This window comes from Zonotrichia albicollis, chromosome 9, assembly GCF_047830755.1.
Source record: "Zonotrichia albicollis isolate bZonAlb1 chromosome 9, bZonAlb1.hap1, whole genome shotgun sequence".
NCBI lineage: Eukaryota > Metazoa > Chordata > Aves > Passeriformes > Passerellidae > Zonotrichia > Zonotrichia albicollis.
The window spans coordinates 42,451,860-42,467,840 of NC_133827.1; the positions used below are offsets into that span (position 1 = coordinate 42,451,860).

Sequence of the window (15,981 nt, forward strand, 5' to 3'; positions counted from 1 at the left end):
AGTTGAACCTTTGTTTGCAGACCCTCACTGAGCAGAATTTGTTGCAGACTCAGTGCACGCTGCGCTGGAGTGTGAGGAGCTCAGTGCACTGCCGGGAGTGTGAGGAGCTCATGTGTGCTACTTTTTGCTTTAGGACGCTCTAAGGTATTTATTCCTTTTGGGATACATGATGAGAATTCCCAAGAGAGGTAGTTATAAGGTATGACATCGGGAAAAAAGCCTGTGTGGTTGGAATGTTGTTGTTGTCAAAAGTTAATTTTTTCTTAGCCAGTAGTTAGCTTTTTGCTTTATTTTTGTGGTAGCAGTATTTTATTGTTTAAAAAATTGCTTCAAAATAACTTCGGTGGCTGGCCATCGGTACCTTGTTCAGATTTGCCTATTTGCTTGTAGCTAAAAAGTTCACATCTTGTTTATCATTCTATTTAAGAAACTGCTGCCCAGCCAACTAATAACTGAACATCTATCTGTCTGGGACACGGGGAGAGGATTTAGGTAATGTCTTTGTTTCCAGAAAAAAGTTCCTGTGTAGTTTCTAAATAGAGGAGAGGGGGGTGAAGACTCGGGGCTCTGATGCCATTGGGGCACCCCAAGGTCCCCAGGAGAGGAAGCCCCACTGGGGTGCAGGAGCAGGTGTGTTCTCATGTAATCTAGAATAAATTATAAATATAAACATGAAAATTATAATCATGAAAATATTTTTTTAAATAGCTAAATAAAGCAGGTTGTTTTTATTTGTCAATAGGCAGGGTTTTGATTATAAAAATTATAAATACAAACAATATAAATGTAGAAATCTAAGTACAGGAATATATCATAAATAAATACAGATATATATATAAAGTTAGTTGTAGCAGTAGATATGACACATAATATAAATAATAATTTAAATACATTTCTAGAACTTTACATATATTATATATAATTAGTACACTGCATCAAAAGAAACTATAAATATGAATGGGAATATAATTATACTAAGTATAAAAATATTTCAATCTCGTTTAAAAGAAGGTTGTTTTTTGTATTTATTTGGTTAGAGACGGGGTTTTTATTTGGAATAATAGAAGTATTATAGAAGTATAAATCTAAATATAGAAATATACAATCTATAGAGAAAGATATTTGTAAAAACACGATCGAACGACGCCTCCTTCGGCCGAATGGAACGAGCTCAGCCGAAGCAAGGCGAGACCGGCCGAACCTGACGGCCTCGAGCGAACCGAGGCCAGGCTTGCGAGGCTGCCTGAACGGAGCCGAGCTCAGGCGAACCGAGCCCGCTGCTCTCGTGCGCGCTAATTAGCGCGAGTGCGGTCACCGCCTAATGAGCCCCACTAGGGGCAGAGCCGGGGATCCAGTCCTCGTGGGAGCTTTTTAGGGCTTGACGTCCCTTTTAGATGTTGCGTTGTCAGTGCGGTCCCCTCAGTCTCAGCGCTGGGGACGACTCCCAAGGTCAGGGCGAGAGGGGCTCCGCATCTCTGCAGGCTCAGCACTTGGCTCCTCACATCCAGACATCACCTTAGTCTCTCAATTCCTAATTGGCTCGTTGTTTTTGGGGTTTTCTCGTTGCATTTCGAGTCGGGGTCCCACAAAGCATTCTGGACTTTGGAGTCACTTTGCATAACCCCCCCCACCCTCTCAGGTGTCTTCCCTATGTTGTAAGAGAGCACAGCCTCGGGGGAAGGGTCCACCGCACCCAGCCAGGCTTTTTACTAATACAAAAGAAGAGATAAGCCTCAACGACCCGGTATTACAATAACAAAGCACTAAGTATCCTGGCAGAGACCGACCTGATGGCGTCCCTGCAACTCCGTCTCACAAAAAAAATATTAACTGAAATTTTGTTCATAACATGAGCCTTGAGGTGAGCGTGTATCATTGCCGGCTTGGGATTGAATGAAATGCACTAAGTAAACCAGCGCTGGGAAGGGAGGCAGGGAAAGCCTCTCTTAACGTTTACCAATTCTTCCGTCAAACTCATCACGGCAGGACAGGGTGAAGACTGAAAGTGTAAGAAGATGTGGAGGGAAACAGAGAATCTGACAGGAGCATCGAACGCACAAGTGCACGAATTTCGCTTTTGCTTGGATGTAAACTCAGAAGTTGTAAGGAATTTGGGAAAGGGACATTTCAGAAGGAGAAGGAGGAGAAGAAGTTGTTGTTACAGTCCTGGCAAAATCTTTTGTTCTAGCTAATAAAAGAAGTTAGTTTAGAAAACAAAAAGAAAAAAAGATGTAGTTTTTCTTTACTTGACTATTATATTCATTGGTGGTATATGGTGTGTTGTTTAATTTCTTGGTATGATTAACTCAGTGTAAGTTGTTTTTTGAGTGAACTAACTTTCTGGATGGGTTGGTTTGTATTTGAGGCAGGATTGATTTCAATAGGTTTCTTTCATAGACTTCTGATAGGTATTACTGGGGTTTTGGTTTTGTTTACTGTATGCATAAACATACAGCTTTGGTTGGGCCAGCTGGGCTGCCAGAGTTTGTGGGTGTGAATTTATTCGATAGCTTTTGTTAAATGCAGTGTTTAATTTTTGACAGGTTTTTCAATGTAGTGGTTTTAAGGTGGTTTTTAGAATTGATTGTATGGTTTGATGTTGTTTATAGTTGCTGTCCGGTAAGGGATGTGGTGTGAGTACTTGAACGTTATGGTTTTGGTTTTCCTAAGTTCCGTTTTCTTTCTGGTTCGATAGGTTTTTTTAGTTTTATTTTTGGTGCCAGGGGTATTCACGTGGTGGGTTTTTATAGGCAATATGTTTTTTAATTTGGGTAGCGATATTTTTTAGTATTTTAACAGTTTAGATTTTTTATTTTTATGCTTTGAATTAGTTTTCTTTTAATTTTAAATTAAGTTTTATAGATTATTGGTTTTTATTTGTGCATTAGCATAAAGGTAGAGCTTTGGGGGCTTCTTTTAGTACTGTTTAGGGTCAGTTGTACAGTTTTGAGTCTAGTGAGTTGGTTTGATTTAATTTTTAGTGGGTGTTTGTTTTTCTTAGCAGTTGTGTCATTTTCAAGGTGTATTGGAGGTTTTTGGGGTTTTTGAGATACTGGTTTAGGAGGACGTTTATGATGAGCATGTGCGCAGGTTTTGGGCTAGTTGAAGTGGGATTTAAAATTTATTTTGGGTTAGGTTTATTTGAGTGTTTATGAGGGTTCAATGTTGTGGGATGTTTGTTCCGTTAGTAATAAAAATAGGTTTTGTTTTGATGTGCTGCGATGGGATGAGCGTGTGCTGCGTGCCGGTGCTGACAAAGGTACGGTATTGTTGTGGCTTATTTATATGGTTTAATATAGAGATGAAAATAGAAATAAATATACATTTAAAAAGAAATATTACATTAGAGTGGTAAACATTAATATAGAGAACAGATACATATATAAAACTATAATTCATGGTATAGAATTGTAAGATATCATATGGATAAATGATAGTCTATTATATATATGCACAAAGATATATAAATATAGATTGTAAATATAAAAATACTTAAATATAGTTAAATTGGGGGTTTTATTAGGTTGTAGACCTGTTTTTATTAATAAATCATATAAATAGAAATAAAAATTCAGATACAAATATATAGGGAAATACAAATATCTATAAATATTGATATTAAATAAATCTAAGTAAAAGAAATGTACAATACAGAAATTTTCTATCTATGATTATATTAGAGGGCATTCTCCCTAAGATATATATAATATCTATGAATATAATGAATAAAAATTATCAATCTAAATATGATTATAATTTTGAAAGATAAAGTTACTTGTTAAATTTTAAATGTGGTTGAAATAAAGAAGTGTCCTTGGTTTTGATTTGGTTAGAGGCAGGAGTTTTATTTTAAATAATAGAAGTGTTATAGAAATGTGAATCTTAAGATAGAAATAGATAATAAATATATAAAGGGAGATTGCTAAACTATGACTACAAATTGAACTATAAATATAGGTAAGTAATATGAAGAGTTGTAGTATAGAATATAAATAACATGATACGGCAATATAAATTATAAATGGGAATATAAATATAAAAATAGGTAAGTATAGTTTAAAAGAAAGGGAATTTTTGGCTTTTATTTAAGTAGAGGCAGGGGTTTTATTTTAAATAAGTGTTACAGAAGTAAAAATCTTGACACAGAAATATGTAATCAATGTATAAAAATATATAACTGCTCGCATCAGATGTAATGTAGAATATAAATTTATTTACAAATTGAGATTGATAAAGATAAATGTATAAGTAAGCAATATACATTAATGTACATTATAAATGCAAATAGGAATATAAAAATCAGACATAAGGATAAAACCTATTTAAATATTGTTTGAACGAAAGGGTTGGGTTTTTTTTTATTCTTACTGGGTTAGAGGCAGGGTTTTTATTTTAAATGATATGAATGTAGATATTATTGGTATATATTTCTCAATATTGAGATGTACAATCAAGATATAAATATATATATAAACACAAAATATAAGTAAATAGAGATAATAGGAAGAGATGTAATGGAGAATACAAATAACAGCATACGTAAGTATACATTTTAAATGTAAATGTGAATATGGACCTGAAAAACAGAATTTTAAAAAATATTGAAATACAGTTGAGAAGAAAGGGTTTTCTTTTTGGCTTTAACGTGGGTGGAGGCAGGGGTTTTATTTTAAATAATGGAAGTGCTACAGAAGTAAAAATCCTCACACAGAAAGATATAATAAATATATAAAGATCTGAATAAAAATACGAAAAAAAAATAGAAGTAATAGGAAGAGTTGTAACAGAGAATATAAATTTATAAATAAATCGGAAAATAGAAATGCAAAATCGAACACACATCAGTATAGAATTTAAATATAAATGTGGATCTAAATTTGAAAAATATTATTAAAAAAAAAAATGAAATACAGTTGAAATGAAAGGGGTTTGTATTTGGCATGTATGGGTGGACGCGGGGGTTTTATTTTGAATCCTGCAAGTGTTAGAGAAGTAAAAATCCTAAGAGAAATGTATACTTCCAATGTAAAAATAGGTATATTTCGAGCGGGGCCGAATTGTTCGGAAGAGGCGAAGAGCCGAGTGTTGCCGAAAAGAGGCGGCTGGAGCCGAAGAGCCGAGTGTGGCCGAACAGAGCCGACTTGAGCCGAAGAGCCGAGTGTAGCCGAAAACAGCCGAGTTTACACCAAGAGCCGAGGATAGCCGACTGGAATCGATAGCCGAGGGTAGCCGACACTGGCCGCATTTAGACAATGCGCCGAATGTGACCGAGTTTCGTCCAACCGTGCCGAGTTCGGCCGTAGAGCCGAACTGAAACGAGTTTAGACCAAGAGCCGAAGCAAGCCGAATTGAGCCGAGTTTCTTGAAACAGAACCGAAGGACGCCGCAGCGCTCTCCCTGCAGGTCTCCGGGGCACACGGCAGGGGGCGCTGTATAAAGTAAGTATAAAATATCAACTATCTATAAGAAGAAATAAAAGCTCTATGTCATGTGCAGCAGTAGAAAATTTCAGGCTCCCAGGGAATAAATAGTTTTCTTTACATCATTTTCGTTTTGCAGGTTTTTTTTACTCCCAGGTAGCCTGAAAGTTTCTACTGCTGCTTTTTTATTCTTAAGCTAGAAAGGAAAACCAAGATCAGAAACAGAAGAAAAGGAAAGGAAAAGGAAAGGGAAGGAAAGGAAAGGAATCAGGAGCACCAGAGGGAAGGGAAGGGGTGAAAAGCAGAGTGAAAAAAGAAAAAAGAGTTGGAGCGAAAAAGAGAGGGCATTCGGGAGGAGCGTTGCTGCCTCAGGTCCTTCCCCGCCCAGGGGCGAAGGACCCGTTTGATGCCCGGGAGGGACTGCAGCTCCCGGTGGCGGAGGACGGAGCAGTGGCTGTCAGCCCGAGACTACAACTCCCGGCAGGCCCTGCTGCCGGCGAGGCGTGTGACGCAACGGCTGGCGCGGCACCGGAGTGGCTGGCGTGCCAGGCGGCCGCGCGGGGCTGTGCGCGGGCAGCTCCCGGCGCCGCGGCGGCGACGCCGGAGGGGCGAAACCTCCGTCTGGCCGCCCGCACGGAGCTGAGCAGCGCGGAAGGGGCGTCGGCCCGGTTCTTCGGCCTTACTGAGCGGTAGCGATGGCGGAGGGCGAGGCGGTGCTTTGCTGCCGCGGGCCGGGAGCTGCAGGAGCCGCCCCGGGCGAGCGGCGCCGGGCGCTACCGCGGTCCCGGTGGGGCGGCTGCCCTCAGGCTGGCGGAGGCGCAGCAGCCCCCGAGCTGCAGCCGTCTCCCTCGGGCTGCTGCCGGTGCTGCGGGCGGAGGCGGCTCCGCCGCGTGTTGGGCGTTGCGAGCAGAGAGCGCTGCGATATCGCCGGAATGACTGGGCTGCTGCCTGCGCTAGTGCTCGAGGCTCTTTCTGCCATGCAAACGGATGGAGCGGCGCTGAGCGGTAAAGCCAGAGATGGCCGGGAGAATGCCCAGCGCAGGGAGCAGGCGGGCTGTATCCTTCCGATGGCACAGGTGCGATCTGCAAACTCATCCCCTTCTGCCCCTGCCCTCCCCAGCCCCAGGGAAAGTGCTTTCCAGCATTGTCGGGCTTCTGAAAGACAAAACTTGTGATTTGACACTAGCATCCAGAAAAGCTTTCTGTCTAGATTAGCAAATGCCTAAATTGTTCTTGGTTACATCCCATGACCGGTTTTAGGCAGTGACTTTATAGTGCTTTTAGGATTTTCTTGTACAAAGGTGAGAAAATAGGCAGGTCTGATAGTGGTTTCACTTTTTTTCTACTTCACGTTCCATGAGATTCTTTTATCCAAGCACTTGTTTTAAAATTGTACTGTAGGCGTTTATGGTTCACTTTTTTTTTCTTTGCAGCACCTGTGACTTTTTTTTTTCCCTAAATCGGGAGTAAATATAGCTGAGTAAAATGACCTTGGTTTTCTTCTTTCTTTTTCAACTGAGTTGTTTTTATTAAAAATCCTATTTGCCTATAGAAAAAGTGGGTATGTCCTGTAATATATCCTAGCTTTTCTTGTTTACAGGGTACTCAGAAAATATGTCTCCCTTAGAGTCCCACAGAAACGTTCTCAGTGCGATCTCTGTCAAGGTATGCATTTACAAATAAGTGATCCCTTTAGATATTTGACTGTGTACCTTTTCCTGTAATTCAGAGCTTGCGTTCCGTGGCTTTTATGATAAACCTATAAAACATGTAAAAATGGTTTTGCACGTCTTAATCGTTGCAGGCAGCACTAAGTGGATTTAGAGCCTGTTCTTGACCAGACAAAGGGAAAAAGTGTGACTTTGATGCTGAACTTGTCATTTTTCATTGGACTTGTCTTTAATTATTCAGGAATAGAGAGAACTAGAAAAAGAGAGAAATAGAATTGGTTATTGAGCACTCCTCAAATGCTCACCGTGATTCAGTGCAGAGCCGAAGTGAAGGGTGATGGAACAGAGCTCTGTGCTTTAGAAGGAAATAAATTTAAACCTGACCTCCACACAGTGTCTCACTAACTTCTGTTGTTTCAAAATACCAAATACGTTTAGGAAGTGTTGGAAGTTAGTATTTTGGGAAAGAAATGGCAGTTCCACAGAACATTGCATTTAACAGAGGCTCTCGGAACGATTCATGTTGTAACTGCTGTCACTGCAATCGGTTGGTGGTTCAGCCTTGAAATGTGCACTTGCCCTTCTATAAAGCACTGTTTTGTTTGCCTTTCAGTGCTATGAGTCTTGATAAATTGGAGAAGAGCCCAAGAGAAGTTTTTCATCCCTTGATATAAAAGGTAGGAAGTGACTTTTTTTGGTTTGGTCCTTTTACTTTATTATTTTCTGGAAATAAAAGTAATTAAGTATAGGTACGACTGGTTTGTTTCTTCCAGTAGCAGGTGATAATAATAGTAGTAGTAATAGTAAAAATAATAATAGAAATAATAATAATAATAGTAACGTAATACTACTGAAACTGTCTTTATCCATTGAACTGGCCATTTCAAATCAAAACTTGTAAACACAAATCAAACCATCATCCTTGTAGAATCTTTCACGGCAGTGGGCTAAAGATCCTGGTTTTGTTGACAGGATTTATCGGTTCTGGAAGAACAAGAGGGAAGTACAAGCCTAACTACTTCTAGCTCACAGACCCGCCCAGTGAATACAGCTTTGTATTTTGATGGGCTTGTGATGACTTTGAAATCGATTCCTCATTACAGTAAAAAAAAAAAAAATGTTTTTTTGAACGTGACAGCAGAAATAACTTTCAGTACCAACTTAATAATAATAGATCACCAATTTAAGTTAAAAATTCATGCTATACTATCAGAATTTAAAGGTAAAATATTATGTATGAGGTGATGGTATAAAGTGTACGTTCTAATGTGTAGGATGTATGCAGAGATAGATACATACCTGAAAGTCCTTAGAGGAAACAAATTTTTATGTCTGCTGTTTGACTGTTTATCATGCAATATTTGGTTTTATTTCCCAGGGATCGGTGAATTTTAACTTTGGAGTCCTCTGTGCTAAGGATGCTCGGCTTACAGATGATGAAATGTTCAGTAATGGTGAGTTTTTCACCTTCTCTTTAATTGCTATGTTGATCTGAATAAGAAAAAAACAAAAGCAAGAGAAAAAAAAAGGATGGTTTATTATTTTTTTACGCTGTTATGTTTGTTTCCTCAGTATTTGCTGCAGCTCTGCTTACCCAAACTTTGGGTTCCTTCTGTCCCACTGGGAGTCGCCCGATTTGGTTGCATCTGGTGAAATTCACCCTGAGACCTTGGAGAACCAGCTCAAACTACGTGAGAGCCATTTGCAGTTCTCTGCAGACACCTGGAGAATGGGTGATGCTTCTGAGGATCTGGCAAGTGTACTTCTATCAAAACTCAGTCTGTGAAATTTCTGGGGAAAACCCTTCTGTGTACCGAAGGGTTCAAACTCTGGTGAGGATCCAGTTATCAGGTGCTCACCTGCATGGTTCCAGCTCTTAAAGCGAACACTTGTACTCTTGCCCTGTAGTTTATATCTATCGTATTTTTGTTATTTTGCAAGATTTTACGGCTTTTCAAAATATTGTGCATTTGACTCTTTGGAACCTGTCAGATCGTTCTTTGGTGCAGGACCACCTCATGGGACACTTGGCTGCTGTCCTGAAGGGGTTGGTCGTAAATCCTGGAGGGTTTATAAGTCTTCTGTCCCCAGGGAGCTATCGTGCTTTGTTTGCTTTTGTTCTGTTTGTTAGGCGCTGCTTCTCACTGGAAGTATGAATTTCAAACTACCCTGTTCTTTTTTTAACTGTTTTCCTGGTTCTCTCCCTACGGCAGGGAAAGACTCTCGTGTCCTTGTCGTCAGGCTCGGTGCTGTCCAAGAAGATACAGAGACTGAAAAAATCCTAAGAAGCAAAATATGACTGCAGGGAAAACAAGCTGGAGAGAACAAAAGGTGGTATTGTTATCCTTACCCTCTATTAGAAACATCCACTGTGCTTTGATGTGGTAGCTGCCAGGGGCTTGTCAGCTCTTTGTAGGCAGGTGTGGGTGTTCACTTGTAGGTTTTTTCTCTGGACAAGTTAACTCAATCTTTGCTAAGCTTATATTTGCAGATTACTCTCTAGCACAGTCCAGCATGACATTTTTGAATGTTGTAAAAATACCATGTTACTTGGAAATTGCTAATGATGAGAAGCCTTAGGGAAAAAAGAAGATTTCAGGGTTGGAAGATGTGAGAAGAATTTTGTGGGGATATGAGACTGAAATAAAGCGCACGTGAAGCTGGACTGGCACGCTGGCAGATCCCCTATTAAAGAGTAGTGCTTAAATTAGCCTGGGAGTTGCCCATTGTTTCTGTAGAAATCAATGTTTCCTGGTCTTCAGAAGTAAGCTGCTTTGAAAAGCTGGAAGGTGCAGTACAGTGACAATCCGTGTGCTTTGGATTAAAAGTAGATTTCAGAAGGGTGATAGGCTTTTGTCTTTTCCTAGAAGTCAATGTAATCCTATCGAGGAGTTTTTAATTCTGTGTTGCCATGTCATCCCTCAGAGCCCTGTCGTACTAATCGTCATACAGATACAAAACAAAACATCAGACCCTGTCCCAGCCACTTGGAGCCCAGAACACGATTTCCTCGGGCTGCCATTTGTGCGCCATCGGTACTCACCACGGAAGCGAGCCGGGGATGTTGCAGCTGTTGGGAACAAACCGCTTCTCGTCACACAGAAATGGAATTCGGACGACGCCTCGGCCAGCCCCTCTCTGCCGTCGTCTCCTGAATCTGCAGCAGAGCAGTTCCAGTCCGTCCGGGTACGTGTAATCCAGCTCCTGACGATCTGAGCACACGGAGCAGCGCTCAGCTGCCGTGGGGGCTCAGGGAAGGCAGAGTGTGCATTGTCATCTTCCTGAACCTACGGACCAATCAAAGTGAGAAGCCACAGGTTGGAAATCACTCGCATATATGCTAAATAAAACTTGCAGATTTATTTAAGAATTGTTTCTGCTTGTTCTTTGTTGTGCTTCAGCACTTACAAAACCTCCCTTTAAAATCAGTTCAATTCATCAGTTGAACCTTTGTTTGCAGACCCTCACTGAGCAGAATTTGTTGCAGACTCAGTGCACGCTGCGCTGGAGTGTGAGGAGCTCAGTGCACTGCCGGGAGTGTGAGGAGCTCATGTGTGCTACTTTTTGCTTTAGGACGCTCTAAGGTATTTATTCCTTTTGGGATACATGATGAGAATTCCCAAGAGAGGTAGTTATAAGGTATGACATCGGGAAAAAAGCCTGTGTGGTTGGAATGTTGTTGCTGTCAAAAGTTAATTTTTTCTTAGCCAGTAGTTAGCTTTTTGCTTTATTTTTGTGGCATCAGTATTTTATTGTTTAAAAAATTGCTTCAAAATAACTTCAGTGGTCGACCAGCAGTACCTAGTTCAGATTTGCCTATTTGCTTGTAGCTAAAATGTTCACACCTTGTTTATCCTTCTATTTAAGAAACTGCTGCCCAGCCAACTAATAACTGAATATCTATCTGTCTGGGACATGGGGACAGGATTTAGGTAATGTCTTTTTTCCAGAAAAAAGTTCCAGTGTAGTTTCTAAACAGAGGAAAAGAGCGTGAAAACTCGGGGCTCTGATGCCATTGGGGCACCCCAAGGTCCCCAGGAGAGGGAGCCCCACTGGGGTGCAGGAGCAGGTGTGTTCTCATGTAATATAGAATAAATTATAAATATAAATAGGAAAATTATAAATGTAAAATATTTTTTAAATAGTTAAATAAAGCGGGGGTTTATTTGTCAATAGGCAGTGTTTTGATTATCCAAATTATAAGTACAAATCATATAAAGGTAGAAATCTAAGTATAGATATATGTCATAAATACATATAAAGTTTAAAAACAGAAGAAAATATTAGTTGTAGCAGTAGATATGATACATAATACGAATAATAATAATTTAAATACATTTCTAGAATTTTAAATATATTAGATCTAATTATTAATATAATGCATCAAAAGAAACTATAAATATGAATGTGAATATTATTATAGAAAGTATAAAAATATTTCAATCTCGTTTAAAAGAAGGTGGATTTTTGTATTTATTTGGTTAGCGACGAGGTTTTTATTTTGAATAATAGAAGTATTATAGAAGTATAAATCTAAATATAAAAATATACAATCTATAGAGAAAGATATTTGTAAAAACACGATCGAACGACGCCTCCTTCGGCCGAATGGAACGAGCTCAGCCGAAGCAAGGCGAGACCGGCCGAACCTGACGGCCTCGAGCGAACCGAGGCCAGGCTTGCGAGGCTGCCTGAACGGAGCCGAGCTCAGGCGAACCGAGCCCGCTGCTCTCGTGCGCGCTAATTAGCGCGAGTGCGGTCACCGCCTAAAGAGCCCCTGTGCCGCCCCGCGCTCCCGGTCGTGTCCGTGCGATGGGCGGGCCGCCCGCGGGACGCGGCAGCAGGAGAGCCCCGAGCCGGGCGCGTTTAACGTGAGGCGGCGCCGCTTGCCCGCCCTCAGGGAGCCGACCCGAGCCGAGGCGCGCCGAACGCATGGAGAGCGGCTCCGAGTTCGGCCGAAGCGAGCCGAGCACACAGAGCGACTCCGAGTTCGGCCGAGGCGCGCCGAAGAGGCGAATGCGGCCGAAGAGAGCCGAGTTTAGCCACAGAGCCGATTCGAGCCGAGTGTCTCCGGAGCGAGCCGAGCTCCGCCGAGCGCAGCATCCCGGGCAGGGCGAGGCGCCGGGCCGGGCTCGGGGTGCAGCCGGGGCTCTGTGAGGCTTCCCCGCCTGTCTGTCTCTCTACCCCTCCTTCCTTCTCAACGTATTCGCCTTCTCTCGCTTCCTTTCCCCCATTCTCTCTCCCCCCACAAGCCCGGCTCCTACCTGTCCTGTCCCTAGCCCGCTACTCCCTTCTGTTCCCCCTGTCTCCGTCCTCTGTCCACCCTCCCTCCTCCACCCTCCCTCTTCCCCCTTCCCGGGTTTCCCTTCCCGTGCAGCTTTCCTCCACAGCCCGACCCCCTCGCCGCCCTTTCTCATGCCCTGCTCTCTTCCCGTGCCCCCTTTCCGTCTTCGCCGCGCAGCCGCGGGGCTCGGGGCGCCGGAGAATAAAGGCCCGAGGGCCGGAGCCCGGCGTCCCTCGGCCCTTGCAGGAGTCCCCGCACGGGGCCGGAGGCTCTCGGCGGATCCCCCCGTGCCGGTCAAATGCCCCGCCGGACAGCGCCGGAGCTGCGGCTTTCCCGGCACGGCGCCGAGAGCGGCCCCCGCTCTGTGCCGCGCCGTGCCCGCCGTCTGTGCCGCTCCCTCTCGCTGCCCCTGGCCCGGGACAGCGAGGCTGGGGAGGAACCTCGGCCCTTCTGGGAGCCGCCCCACTTTCTTGTTGCAGCAGAATCCCTTTCTGCGGGGATGGACGTGTGCAAAGGGCTTGGAGGAAGCGCTGCGCTGCTGTCCGGGGCAGTCGGACTCGTTCTGTGCCTTCTTTGGGGCTCAGGGAAAGGGGGTGAAGACTCGGGGCTCTGATGCCGTTGGGGCACCCCGCGGTCCCCAGGAGCGGGAGCCCCACTGCGGTGCAGGAGCAGGCGGGGGGCGGGCGAGGGGCGTCACGCTGGGGGCCGTGCCCCAGAGGGACCCAAAGCTGCCACCAAATTCAGGGAGGGGTGGGTGTAGAATGCTAAAACCTGTCAAGGTATTCGTTTTTATAGGTCTTGGTAAAGAATAGGAATTTGTCTCTAAATTCATCTGGGGAGAAACCCTCTCTATCCACTCATTGTTTACAGGAATGCAGAAAACTCCGAGTGGAGATGGGTAGCAGTTTTGAAGATACTGCCCTAGCGTTTTTATCTAGGAATGGACCGAGCTGTGCCCCGAAACCATCAGAACAGCTGCAGGAGCTGGAGGCAATAGAAAGGGCTCTCTGGCACCTTCTGCCTCCGTTCTCTGCCAGTCCCCAAATCGTGTCGCAGTCCCGGAAGAGGCGCTTGTCATCCAGAGTGCCAAATAAAGACCTGTAAATTCCCAGCTCTGCCTTGTGTTTCATGTGGTTTTTTTACTTCATATTTATGTCATTACAGAAAGCAAGGAAAGAAGAAATGTGACTGGTTCCCACTATTGTTGTGTGAAGGCTTTTTTAAAAGGCTGGTGTATTTGTATTCTCTTTCTCCACTCCAAGCTTGACTTTTCCCATTTTTCGACGTCTGCTGCATTGGGTGTCCCAAGGGGTCTTAGGAGTTGGCGCTGATCCTGCTTTTTCTGAGGGTTAATCAAAGTGTGCTAGCAGAATGATAGTTTTCTGCACTGGAAAGCTTTCCCTCAATGCCATCAGTGCACGTACGTGTTTGAATTGTGGAACCAGATGGACTAAGGAAAGCCAAGGCCCGTAGCGGATTTCTGTTTGCTCTGTCTGTGAGAAGCGGGCTGTGTGCTGCACAGGGAGAGGCGCTGTTGGAGTGGCATCGGCGCCAGGTGTGAGTGTGAGGATGATGAGGGGCTCGGAGCAGCCCAGGTGTGAGTGTGAGGATGATGAGGGGCTCGGAGCAGCCCAGGTGTGAGTGTGAGGATGATGGGGCTCGGAGCAGCCCAGGTGTGAGTGTGAGGATGATGAGGGCTCGGAGCAGCCCAGGTGTGAGGATGATGGGGCTCGGAGCAGCCCAGGTGTGAGCTGTGAGGATGATGAGGGGGTGGCTCTTGCCGGGGCAGTTTTAACGGGGGGAGAGTTTGCCTCTGTACATTTTTGCACGGAGCTGCTGAGTGGAGGGGTTTGTGCCGAGGGACGAATCTTTGTGCCGGGGAGCAGCAGCCGAGCAGGTGAGCCCGTGTGGGTTTGGAGCGGGGAATTTTGTCCTTCCCCTTTGCAATTTCATCTTGCCAGTCCCTCCCCGCTTCCCCAGGAACAAAAGTGCAGCTTATGAGGACGAAAGGGATTAAGGAGAAGGACGCAGCTCCTCTTCTTTTATTGTCTGCGTTTGAACTGAGGGGATCCCTCTTCACTTGTGGTTTTAAGGGCGTTGATTGCAGGAAAAGCTGCCTTTTCCAGGCTGTTGGGGGTATCCCGGGGGTGACAGGGAATCCCTGCGTTCTATTTGAAGGGGAATGGGAAAAGTATTCTTGTGGTGTTATGGGTTTGGTTTGAAGGCAGCCACCCCATTTTCATCACCCTAGGGTTGAAATGGAGGGGGCAGCCGTGGTGTCCCTCCTTTTCAAGGGTTTGAATGGAGGTGGAAATGGCCCTTTGCCATCAGTCGAAGGCTTTCATTTGAGGAGCGCCCCTTCTTTTGTGCTCTCGTAGGGGACGAACGTGAAGGGGAGAGGATACTTCTTTGCCCTTGTTGAAGGGAGGCGAGCCCCGCCTGCGGCGTCAGTTTCGGGCTTCGGTTGCGGGAAGCTGCAGCTGTGGCAGCGTTTGCAGGGCTGCAAGGGGGCCGTGCCGCTGCATCGGAGGGCGCTTGTGGTGGCCGCGGCCCGGGCCGGAACGTTGCCGCTCGGGAGCGGCGCTGGCACGGCCCGGGGAGCTGCCGGGGCGCACGGGGGATTTGGCGCGGCCGGGCCGGCCAAGGGCGGCGGTGGCGGAGCCGCGCCGGTGCGAGCCGAGGGGAGCCGCGCCGGGCCGGCCACGGGCGGCAGAGGCGGCGCGGGCGCTGCTGCGGCGGCCCGGGCGGTGCCGGCCGCTCCGTCCGCTCCGGGCGCGGGGCTCGGGCGCCGCCGCCACCCCCGGGCCCGGTGCCGGCCCCGCCGGGCAGGGGCAGCGGGCGCGGCTCTCCGGGCCGGCGCCGGCCCCGCGTGCCGGAGGAGCCGCCGGAGGAGCCGGTCTCCTGGCGGGAGCCGCGCTCCGTCCGGGGCCGGCAGCGAGCGCGGGCTTCGGCTGCTCGCAGTGCTGGGGCGGTGCCGCGGTTCGGAGGCGCTTTTTCGGCATTGATTGCATCGCTGTGTTCGGTTTGCAGCGGGCGTACGCTAAGGGCTGCGGTGTTCTTCCTGAGTGGTGCCGGTGGGGATGATAAAGGTTCATTTCGGATTGGGTTTCGTAGTCGGATATGTTTTTTTTGCCGGGGTATTATGTTTAGAAAGGCGCGCAATGGTTTTTACGGGTCGTAGCGCGAAGCAGCGGTTCGGATTTTAATTCTGTTGAGGTGGCTTTTATTGGCGTGAGCGGGTAGTGTTTGTTTCGGTGGGCTTTTGAGGTAGCGTCGTGTCGTTCATAGCAGCGGGTTTTTAATCTCGCGAATTGCATGTGTGTTTATCGTCTTCCAGGGCTTTTATTTATTTGGTTTGTTTGATTGTAGTGTATGTTTTATGGTTGCGGGTAATTTGGGAGACATTGTTTATGGTTACGTTTGTCTTTAGTCTTTGTGTTTGTTTCTAGGTGTTATTTTTATTTTGATAGCTTGAGGCACTATGGGTTTATTCCGTTGGGAATAATATTTTTGTTGAAAATGAAAGGTTATTCGGTTTTGGGGCTTTTTTTGTTGTTGGGTTTTTTTTTTTGATTATTTTCGTTGTTGTTGTTGTTCTTTCATGTAT

At 45.3% G+C, this 15,981-nt stretch overlaps 1 long non-coding RNA gene across 2 annotated transcripts; it reads left to right on the forward strand.

Moving 5' to 3' along the window:
- The first annotated feature begins 87 nt into the window (after window positions 1-87).
- On the forward strand, window positions 88-8,863 carry LOC141730190 (uncharacterized). 2 transcript variants are annotated; one of them, XR_012581724.1, is made up of 6 exons: window positions 88-5,438; window positions 5,809-6,496; window positions 7,021-7,085; window positions 7,704-7,767; window positions 8,469-8,544; window positions 8,663-8,863. It is a non-coding gene; the product is annotated as an uncharacterized LOC141730190 (long non-coding RNA). The 2 variants fall into 2 exon arrangements; XR_012581725.1 differs by lacking the exon at window positions 5,809-6,496 and having other exon boundaries at window positions 91-5,438.
- The last annotated feature ends 7,118 nt before the right edge of the window (window positions 8,864-15,981 follow it).